At 41.1% G+C, this 11,470-nt stretch overlaps 1 long non-coding RNA gene across 1 annotated transcript; it reads right to left on the bottom strand.

Annotated features, from left to right (window-relative positions):
• Positions 1-4,841: 4,841 nt before the first annotated feature.
• LOC306806299 lies at positions 4,842-10,625 on the bottom strand. Its single transcript, XR_013775441.1, has 2 exons — positions 8,704-10,625; positions 4,842-8,671 (listed from the first exon to the last, which is right to left on the bottom strand). It is a non-coding gene; the product is annotated as an uncharacterized lncRNA (long non-coding RNA).
• Between the last annotated feature and the right edge of the window lie 845 nt (positions 10,626-11,470).

The raw sequence follows: 11,470 nt of genomic DNA, 5'->3' as shown, positions 1-11,470 counted from the left end.
TGGAAGTTGCTGTTATGTTTTTGTTGCTTGTTTGCACTTTTGAGGTTTTGAGCTGCTTGGGTGCCTGCAAACTTGTGAGCAAATAATAGAATGGCCTGGGTTGTGTTATGTAAGCTTCCCAGTCTGACCATTCGTGAGACTCTCTGACATTTACTCTCCCAGTGCCAGAGACTTTTAAGTTCTGGGAGCAAAGCTCCTTCACTGCAGGTAGCTCCAGTGATCTGGCAGGTGCCCCACTTGACTCCCTGCACACCTATCCTGCAGTCAGACCAGGTTCCCTTACTGGTTTGACCCTAGTCTCAGACACCTTGTTCTATAAAGCAATTTATTAACAGTGTAATAACACAGAAACTGCCTGGGCTGGTGCCTCAGAGGAGGGATCTCAAACAAAGGAACTCCTGGGCTTTTATACCATCACAGTCTAAGGCCAGCCTCGCTCTTCTTGCTGGGTCTTCCATTCCTGCCATATCCCTGCATCCATTCACCAGCTAGCCACTCATCTTCATGCCTTTTCTTATGCAAAGAGTGACCTGCACCAGATGTATTCCTCAACAGTTGGAAGATGATCAAGTTCCAACTCCCCTGCTGTAACAGGTACACCTTTCATAAGACCAAGTTGCTTAGAGCTCCATCCACCCTGGCCTTGAATGCTTCCCAGGGAGGGGGTATACATATCCAGCTTTTCTGAGCAACCTGTTCCAGTGTCTGACTACCCTCACAGGAAAGAATTTCTTCCTAATATCTAATTTAAACCTACTCTCTTTCAGTGTGAATCCATTCCCCTTATCCTGTCCCTACATGCCCTTGTAAAAAGTCCCTCTCCCTTCTTTCCTCTAGGCTCCCTTCAGGTATTTTCCCATCTCAAGAGCATTCTCACCCCTCCAGATGTCCAAAATCAGGCCATGACTTGGGCTAGGTTCCATCAAGATGGGTACTCAGAACAGGAGAAGCAGCACACTTAATTGTTGGGCACCAACATTGTCCCTGTGCCTCCCACTCTCATTATTCCTCACAAAATTCATGCTTCATCAGTTAATGTCATTTTTGCTGCTTTACTTTTGCAACATACAACTTACATCACAAATTTTCCCCCCAAGGTTAAATTTCCTTGGAGCACACACCAGTCTCCCCATCCTTCTGCATTACCCACCAAGTATACCCCCAGGCATTTGAGCAAAGACAATCCCATAAACAGGTTTACCTTCTCCTATAGGGAGATAAATTCACCCTGAATTTCCCAGCCACTTCCCATGTATAGTACAGGGACCTAATCTGCTTCCTCAGTGTTTGAGGGTTTTGTGTGGGCAGGACCAGGGAGGTTCACAAATTCCATAGTGTTAATGAGCCAAGTGGCTTCTGTTAAATTTACATCTCAATCTTTCCATGCCCTGTTATGTAACACTCAACAGTCTTCAGCAGTGTGTTATACCACACAATCTTTCCAGAGGCTTATGAGTGATCAGGGATGTGATGTCTACTCAGTGCCATGTTTTCTTGCCCAAGAGTTTGAGATTATTTTGAAAGTGAGGCCCACAGTCTGATTCGATTCTCTCTGGAGTACCATGTTGCCACAAAATGTCTCTCTGAAGACCTGAGATGGTGTCTTGAGCAGTGGCAGTGGTTTACAGGCTATGCTGCCAGCCAGTTGTTGCCTCTACCATGATGAGTGTGTAGCTCTTGACTTGGTGTGTTTAGGCAGTGGTCCAGTTTATACTGGAAACCCAGCTGCTGCTCTCTTTTCCAGGGAAAGTTTACTTCAGTGGTTTGGTTGATTGCAGCATACGCTTCTCATTCATGATCTGTGCAGTGGTCAGGTCCATCCCTTGATGAGCCCATCTGTCTGTTGCAGCTGATGTTTCATGGCCCCATCAGGTTATAAATGGCTCACCCTTCCAGTCCCAGTCCAAGTGTACCTAAATTAATTCAGGTTTGGCAGCCTTATCTACCTGTTCATTGTTTTGATGTTCTTCAGTTGATGCCTAGAGGAGCTGGAACAGAGGCTAGACAGAGTTAAGAGGAAGAAAATGGGTATTTATTGAGAGGCCTTCACAGTTGTAGCCCTGCCCAGATGGCTCCAAGATGGAAGCAAAAGAGAGCTTTGTCACAAGATCTCACATTTTTATAGGTTTTAGTCCATTTGCATGCAGGAGTCAACTGTCCAATTAATAGCCCCAAATAATGAAGTTTCATCCTCCTTGCTTGCTTGCTTGCCCACCTTCCTCTTTTCACTTTGTTTATGCTTAGGGTCTGAAGTTTGAAGAGATTGTCCTTGAGTCCCCAGCTGGAATAGGACTGTTTTGTCTTCACCACCTTGTGAAAAGATCCTAGTAACCCTTAATATAAAATTGAAAGCTGCACACCAAACCAGAAAAGAAAAACTTAAAACTTAAGGCATCACAGTGGCGTGTTTTTTGGACATGTGAACATCTACCTGATGTACCTATCCAGTCATGTTTTGGACCTGTGCACTGATGGCCTGCCCAAGTGCAGGTGCAGTCTGGCCCAGATGGGTTTACCCCTGCATTGCAAATTGGTCTTCTTCCATTTTTGCAGCCACCTCCACAAGACATGAGCCACCATCCAGGAGTCAGAATAGAGACAGGTCAATTTTCTTGTTCAGCAGTCTCTGAGGCTAGCTAATTTGGATGGCTTTTGCCTCTGCAAACTGGCTTGACTCACCTTCTCCTTCAGCAGCCTCAATGATTATTTAATTTGTTAATAAAAATTTGTTTGTGGTAGCAGTGTTTAGCTGTACACCCTTTTCCTACCGAAGTTATAATAAATTGACATTTTTCTATATAAACTTTTACAGTTAAACAAGTCAGTCTTTGATGACAATCATTGATGGAAGTCAGTTACTTTCCATGGACACTGTGAAACAAAGTTCTGAAGTTGAGTCAGTCCAGTGGCATTACCTAACAGCAATTGCTCAGGGATATGAGAAATTTATTTCCTGTAGAATCTTGCACTAAAGTCATCAAGACAGTCATTGATATCAAGAAGTCAGTCCAGCAGTTCAGAAAAGTACAAGTACATCTGTTCATTACCTGCAAGTTGAGTAGGTTTGAAATGATTCATTGTGCATAGCTTGTAAAAGAATTTGCATTTAAAAATTCTTAAAGTGATAAATGGTAAAAAGCTTTAAAAAGTATTAGGTGAAAAGTATGAAACTGGAAGTTGGATGTCATTACATGGAATTAATTGAAATTACTAACTTTTTATCTGTGAAATATAACTTAATTACCAATTAGAATACCACTAATCTTTAAATCTTTACATTTTAAAGCTTTTACCTCGTAATAATAAGTAATTCAAAATCTAGTCTTCTCAAAAAGGTATAGTTAAAATTCTTTTATTAAGACAACAGATCTTTAATCAGCTGCAGTGCTAAACTTCAAAGGTTTTCAGCCATTTAAAATGAACTTGCAATTGACTGGGTTAAGAATTCAAACACTGTATTATGTAAGTGTTAAATCCCATGTTTTATTTATAAAAATAGTTTTGTATTAAGCCACACTTCTTGAATAGAGGTTATCCAAATGGGTTAGGTGCTTATTATCAAGTACTACTTTTATATTGTAGCAGTATGAGCCAAAATAATATATCTAAATAATATCTCTTTCAGCAGTATTTGTTAGTCTTAGGGATTTTTACAAGCTCTGCTTTTTGTATGTACAAAACTTGTTCTGTAGGGATTTACTGTATTTACAATTGTGCAAATTGTTCTTTAAAAAGGTACTTGAAAAACTTTGTAAAAACATTTCTGGACCAATAATTGAGTAAAATATTTGGGTTTTCTTTTAGAAAAAGTCTGTTCTTTTTGTTTTGTTAATGCTAAAACAGCCAGTTCTGACTAGGTGGCATTTTGTTTTTCAAGGTCTTGTTATAGAAAGTTATTTTAGATTTAAGCAAAATCAGGTTACATTTCAATATATAAGAATATACGTGAAAACATAATTGGCAAAATTTGTAGAATAATGTATTTGATTTTGTTTAAAATGGTCAACTTATAAAAGATGAACAGCTCATTTGTGAGGAGAAATCTGATTAAACTTTTAAACGACCCAAACCATCAGGGCAGAAAATGGGCACAGGGCATGTTGGTTAAGACAGTGCTGAACAAGTTGTTTATGTCAAAACAAAGGGAAGTTGCTGAAGCTGTGCACAGGCATGTTCAGTATCTATCCTGTATTTTGGTAGTCTGTGGTAGCAGCACCATCAGGCTGGTGCAGATGCTGGGAGATGTGCTGGTAGCAGCGTGCTCCTGTTTGGGCAGAAGATTGGATGGGATTCCCAAGCCAGCACTGTCTGCATAACTCTGAGGTCCATTATGTTGTCTGCTCCCTTCTGGTATTGCAGAATAAATGTGAATTTTAGGAAGATGAAAACATGACTCTTCTGTAAGAGTACATTCTTACTATATCTCTCTTTGTCCTTGAGCAGTTAGAGAACTCTGCAGCTGCAAGTCTGTCTTTCCACTAATGTCAGTCTGGTCCAGAGGGAAGGCTTCTCTCAGAGGGCAGCATCACTGTTCATTTGCTGCCTGTCAGATCAAAGCTGTCCCCATCAAAAGAAAATTGAACCATCCTCTTGAATCATCAAGGACAGTGAGGGATTCATATACTGTACATGGAGATTTTATGCTGAATTAATTTTCAATACATTTTCTTCTGTCAAGCATCCATTACTCATTTAATACAATTACTAATTCCTCTTGCCTAAGATTGATTTGTATGAATAAAGAAAGGTTTTCTAAATGCTCTAGTTCCCAAAGCCACTTGTGGTCATACTGGGATCTACCACCAATCTCTTTAAAAGAGAAGAATGGGAAACAACAAGGGAAGGAGCTCTTAAAACAGAAATATCTTTATTAACAGTAAAACACAAGACGTGAATAATCCCTTTTACAATAGAATAATTCCGGCCAAAGAAAGTGGAGTGCATTAAAAAGTGTATTGTTCAGACTAAATGTGTTGTCTTCAGAATGCCTCAAATCAAATGCAGCAGGAGGAATGCTTGTGAAAGTGTCCCCTTGGTTAGCAGTCGTGCCATCCTTCTTGGTATGACACAGCGTGGAATAGAGTATTCTGGGGCTGATTGGAGGACTCTGAGCTGCCTGGATCTCTCAACCTCCTGAAGCTATGTCTGCAGTTTTTCATTCTCCAGAGGCAAGAGCCCAAGTATTGTTCTTTATACAGCGACCTACGCTGGTTTACAGAATGTCTCAAACCGTGAGTAATACTTGTGGATAGTGCAGATGTTTTGCTTTGCTTCCGATGGAGAACAGAGGGCAGAATTATTCATAGACATAAGTGACTCTTGTTAATCTATGGATGACTCACAGTGCTTTTCTCACCAGACTGATAGGTCATAGTCAATATTAACAACCCCATAGTTAACACACCTTGCTCAAATCCATAATTTTAGCTCCTTGTGTAGAGCATTCCAACTTCATGGCTTCATTGATCCACACAATAAGGCCTGTTTCTTCACCTTCTTGTCTCACTTCTCAACCCCATTTATATCACAGATGTGATATAAAATGAAGGTTTAAATTGCTAACACTGACTTATCTGCAGAAAGCAGGCTGTGGTACATTTAACTTGTACTTTTAAAGTATTATAAATAATTAAAAACTCCAATTGCTTGAGTAAGTGAAGAAAAATTATCTAAATGCACATTATCTCTGCTCATCATTGTTTGTTCCCTTGCTCTCATTTGCAAAGCTTCTCATGGACATAACTGTGAATAAGACAACACACACTTTAGCATCAAATAAACCACTTTGAAATATGATGTGCTCGCTCACTACTGTGAAAGTGCAAGGGGTCAGATTTTACCAAGGTTTTTCTAGCTTTTCTTTGCTGATGAGGTCTGTATTTAAAATTATTAACTGGTTGGTCTATTTCACCCTATGCTATTATTATGCAATATTATTTGAATACTAACACAGAATATAAAATAGCAGCATCCATGGATAATAAAAACACTATGACTGAAGATCTAAAATGTGTTCACAATTAGCTGCAAATGTTCACATTGACTGTAATGGAAGAGTAGCTGACTCTGGAGAACAGTGGTTATGTCTACCTTGCATGAGAGACATGGCCTGCAAATTGGATTTGTCATCTGGACAGGCACCAAGTTTGCAAGCATGGCCCAGCTACAAGTGGGGGTGTTCTCCTGCTAGGATTCTCATGTGCCTCACTTCCCTGGCAGAGAAGTGTGGCATCAGTATGGCATTGTAATGTAAGGCACGCCTGGGCAAGGTGTCTGGAAAGCCCTGGGGTGAACACATGGCAGGATTCTGGCTGGTCCTGGCTGTTCTGGATCTTCCTGTGGTAGATGATGGGTGCAGACGAAAGGCTGTATTCTGTGGTGGTCCCCAACATGCAGAAATGTCTGTCTATACTAGACACACAAAGCGATTTCTCTCAACTGAAGAAAGACTAAATGGCCACTCAGGCTTCCTGTATCTTGAAGAAAGGTACTCCTGGAGTTGCCATGAGGAACAAGCTCTGTTTCAGTGGCTGCAATGTACCTTCCACATTGAGAATTTTTTGTTCACAGATCTAAAGTCTTATAGAATCTCTCTTCCTGCTGTAAGATGGGACCAATTCTGTCAAGCTCTTTTTTCATGGTAGCTTAATCTCTTAGTTGCTCTTAGGGAAGCACCCTTGTCCATCCTTATGTACGTTAAAAATGTAATTTCATAGTCAGGAGTCCTCATGAAGGTTCCTGCTGACTTGTTTTCCTTTGAGAATGGCAATTTATACCTTATCTTGAAATTAGCTGGTTTGTCACGATTCCCATGTTAGATGTTCTCTCCATATATAGTCCACATCTTTCAGTTGTGCAGTTTCTGTTCAGACTGCATCTTTCTTTGAGGAGCACATACTAGGTGTGTTTATTGTGTCCTTGAACAGTGCTCCAAAGCTGAGCTCCTCATTAATCTTGTGGTGAGGCAGAGGGTGATCTTCCAAGCGTGGTTCCCAAATGCAACCAGAGCTTACTCTCTGGAGCACGTGGGACACCATTTGCCTGTATTGAATGGCTTAATCAGGAAGCTGGCACACTTTACCAGGGAAAAACCTGAGCAAGGATTGTGGTACTCCAAGCTGCTCCTAAGACAGGCCTTGACAATTCAGATCTGAATATAAAAAGCTCTAGTGAACAGTGGCTGCCCGAGCATGTACTGCCTTGATACCTCCAGTGATGACCACTGGGCTTATCTTGTTGTATACTCCCTCCTCATCCTCAGTCTCTTCATCATCTCAGTGCATTTCTGGCTACTGGGAGAACATCCATGAACTGTAAATGCTTTATAAAAAGTTTCTTAGCCCCTTCAGTGAGGTGTCCACTCACTCAGAAGGCCTTAGGTTCAGATGTTCAAGTAACAGCCTGTTCTCCAGGTTTCTCCAGAGCAAGCAAGTCTTGTTTCTGGCTTGGCGGGCATCTGGGACATCATCATCATCATCATCATCATCATCAAATAGTTTGGGTTGGAATTGACCTTTAAAGATCATCAAGTCTCACCCTCCTGCCATGGGCAGGGACACCCTCCTGTAGACCAGGTTACTCAAAGCCCCATCCAACCTGGCCTTGAAAACTTCCGAGGATGGAGCATCCACAACTATTTTTGGAACAACCTTTCCTGTGCCAGTGTCTCCTCACCCTCACAATAAAGAATTTCTGCTTAATATTTTAACTAAAACTACCCCTTTCAGTTAAAACCATTACCCACTTGTCCTATAACTACATGGCCTTCTCATGATATAAATCTAAATTTTGGGCAGCACTTCTCAACTTTGAAAAATGGTATCTAATTACCCTACCTTATGACTCATTGTCCTTTTTTCTTGTGTTTGATTTTGGTCGTACTAAGTTAGGTTATGGGAAGCTAGGAGAAGAGGTGACTAGTACAGAGGATTCCTAAAAGTTATAGTTGCACCAGAGCAGTCTTCACCCAAGAAAATTAGTCTTATACTTGATACCCCTTTAAAGTTCCTAAATTGGTCAGACTTTTTTTATTAATTGTTTCCATGCAGTCAAGAAGCAAAGTGTCTGCCTGAGTTGCCTCTGTAAATCCAGCTGTTTGTGCAACTCCTTAGTCACTGGTGAGATTGAGAGCTGATAGACAACGGTGGGTGTTGTAAACCAAGAAGAACAAGGGCAGATTAGATAAGGTTACAGTCACAAATGCCTTGTTTTCTGCATTTTAAGAGGGGTGTGGTGAAGATGATATTTACAGTGAGAGATGTTTGGAGTGCTGATTTTATGCTGAGGGAACACTTACATGAAATAGCTAAGGAGAAATGTTTCATCCTGAAACTTCTGCTAAGAGAGCTCCTTCCTGTGGCAACCAGTTACCAGTGAACCTCCACAGAGACCCAGAGGACAATGTATATGGGAAGGGATCTTAGTGGCATCAAGTCTGACACCCTGCTCCAGACAGGGACTGCTTGCAGAAGGCTGCTCAGGGTACTGAAAGTCTTGGCACAGTACACCTGCTGGAGACATGAAGGGATTTCCTCAATGCTGCTTTGGGCCACAGTTCCCCTTTATGTTTCTGATACATTAGCCTTCTGACTGAGCCCAGTAAAGCATTCTGCTAAGGAGTAAACACGTTGGTGAAATAGCTGCTGATGGGGAGGGAAAGCACGCGCTGCACCTTGCAGTGCCACAGCCACTGCTGGGCTGTACCTGGGCAGCTTTTCCAAGGCAAGGGGATGGGACTGAGCCACCCAAGCAGCAGAGCCATGGAACAGCTTCAGGCAGTCAGGGTGCGAGACTTGCTCCTGTCACCTCTGGATGCAAACAGCACTTTAGTACTGGTGCTGCTGAAGAACTGGCAGCTACTAAAGTCATCTTCCCTGGGCTTTCATATTTAATAGGAAAACAAATGGTCTATATATCATGCTGAATGTGCTTTATTCCTCTGCCTCATTAGACTCCCACCACTGCCTGCTGATGCATGGTACTCCTCCACAGAAACTTTTAAGAGGCTATGAACCATTGATGACTGAAAAAAAACATTTTAAAAATCTGCCTTCAACTAAGTAGTCTTGCTGTAATCTTGCTGTAAATCTCTCAGGAAGACTATCTCCTTGAGAAAGCTTGAGTATTAATGAGTAGTACATTTATAACAACCTTAAATTGACTACAGGCTTAAAGGTTCATGAAGACCTTTCAGCAGAAGTCATCTCCTTTGCGGAAGACATTAGAGATCCAAAGTTATATTGCTGTAAATTCTAAGAAATCTGAATTTTTAACCAATTTCAATTCACATACACTAGAGAAGCCTGTAAAAGAAACTTTGTTCAAAAAGAAAGTGAAATTAGTGGTTTATTAGCCTTAATTTTTATCTCTGCATCTGGGCAGGGGTCATCTTATTTACTTTTTTTGTCTCATTCACTTTTACCACTTCTCTCAAGTACTGTGGGCTTTGAGGAGGAGCTGTCTGCTTCTGCATGTCTGCACAGCACAGTAAGCTAAGCCCCCAGAAACCACTAAAATAGGAAACAACTGACACAGTGGTATCAACCTTCCCAAAGGCTAAATACTGAAATGGCTATTGCCAGAATTGTCCAGAATCAAGTGCTTTGATCCAGTTTTCAGCAAGTAGTTATATTTGCTGAAATTCATCTCATCCTAATGCAGGTGTTTTAAGTGGATCAGAAGAATCATGCTCCAGAAATGCCTCTTTTCTTACTAGTAAGGGAGTATTAAAGTGACTACATTAAATGAGGTGCATGTATGGACTGAATAGAAGCCAAATCCTATTTGTAAAATGATTATCTAAAGGTAGACATAAAAAAAAGGAAAATCCGCTCTGAATTTACCAATTTCCATTTAAACCAAACAAACACCTACTGAGCAAACATCATTACTAGCCTGGGAAAATCACCACATCTTCATTAGGGTCTCTCTCATCTGTTTTTGGATACATCCAGTGTAGCAGTCTGCATTTGAGCCTGTGACCCTGAGTTCCCCTTATACTCAGTGGGAAGACACAAGCATGCTCAGAGTGCAGTGTATTTCACCTACTTGAAATACTTTGTGAGGAAAGAAATAATGCCCCAGAAGAAGCTGCTTCTCTTCACTGGCCATCCAGTTTTTCTCTCCAGCATCAACAGAAAACCAAGTTCTGGAGCTGCCCAAAGCAGATGCACCTCAGAACATTTCCTTTTGCTCTCTGTAAGGAAGATAATGCTGGGAATGTCTAAAAGGAACTTCTAGGCTTCTCTCTATATTAAAAGGGAAGGAGATTTCAGCCTAAAAAGCAAGGAAGAATCTAGGATAAGGGACAGAGCTGGATCCTGGACAATAAAGGTAATTTCCTCTGTGCTTAGCTGCTAAAAAGAAAAAAAAAAAGGATTGAGCAAAATCAAAAGGTGCTCATCCTGGAGCAAAGGTGGAACTGGAGTAGATGGGCAATAAACATGCTAAAAAACGTTACCAGCATCTGATCCCTTATAACAGAGGGAGCTGAGGAAAATGCATTTTTCCAAACTGATGTCTCTAAAATCTGCTAAATAGTAAATGACAGTAATTTCTAATTATCATTATTATTATTATTATTATTACTGGATTTAATTGCTGCAAGAGATTGTAAAGTTTTTCCTATCTCAAATGGTGATAGAATAGGGTTCTTCACACTTACAAATTTCCTGTACAACTTGCTATTACTGTGCAAACTTAAGAACAGTTTATCCTTCTGTGCTGTGCTAATGCTGCAGGCAGCTGAAGATGCATTCAAATGAAGTAACACTGTTAGTTTACTCACTGTATTTCCAGTGCACCTTATTTCCTTTGGCATGTGTGATATAGCTGAAGATTTCAGGTGTCCTCTTCTAATTAGGCAGCAGAATGTGAGGCACCAGATGTTGTGTGAGAAGAAAGTAAATATTCTGAGAAACATTAGTTTTCCACTACTACGTCCACTGTGTTCTATGAAGGAATGATACTGGAGATATTATCACTCTTTCCGACCCTTAAATAAAAACAATTTTCAGTGGACTGTTGTGCCTGGAAAGAAATAATACTCGACTCTTTCAGCAAAAGTGAAGACCGTCAAAATGTAGTAAAAGTTTCACCTGTCTTCTCAGTAAAGGTTTCCAAGTGAACAGCATTTCGTAAGGATAGGATTAGGGTATGAGTAATAAGTTTCCCTGCTTACAGAAGGAACACAGACAAAGTTCTGCACATAGATTCCTCTTCACCTGTTGGTGGCTTACACTGCCTCACCATCCTCTGCAGGCAAGGCCTAAGCCCAGCAAATGAAGAAGCCTGTATCTAAGAGAGAGCCCATCCACAGGGATGCATGCAGGGACTGGCAGGGCAGCCCTCTGAAGTCAGACATGAGCAATGCAGTCAGATCCCAAGGACTGGCCCAGTGCAGGGGATGGACATGGCTGACTCCCATCTCTTTCTCATTGCATCCTTTGAGTATGAGGCTTCCTGTTCCCAA

This window comes from Erithacus rubecula (assembly GCF_903797595.1).
Source record: "Erithacus rubecula genome assembly, chromosome: 1".
Lineage (NCBI taxonomy): Eukaryota > Metazoa > Chordata > Aves > Passeriformes > Muscicapidae > Erithacus > Erithacus rubecula.
This window is presented reverse-complemented; position numbering and strand designations above follow the sequence as displayed.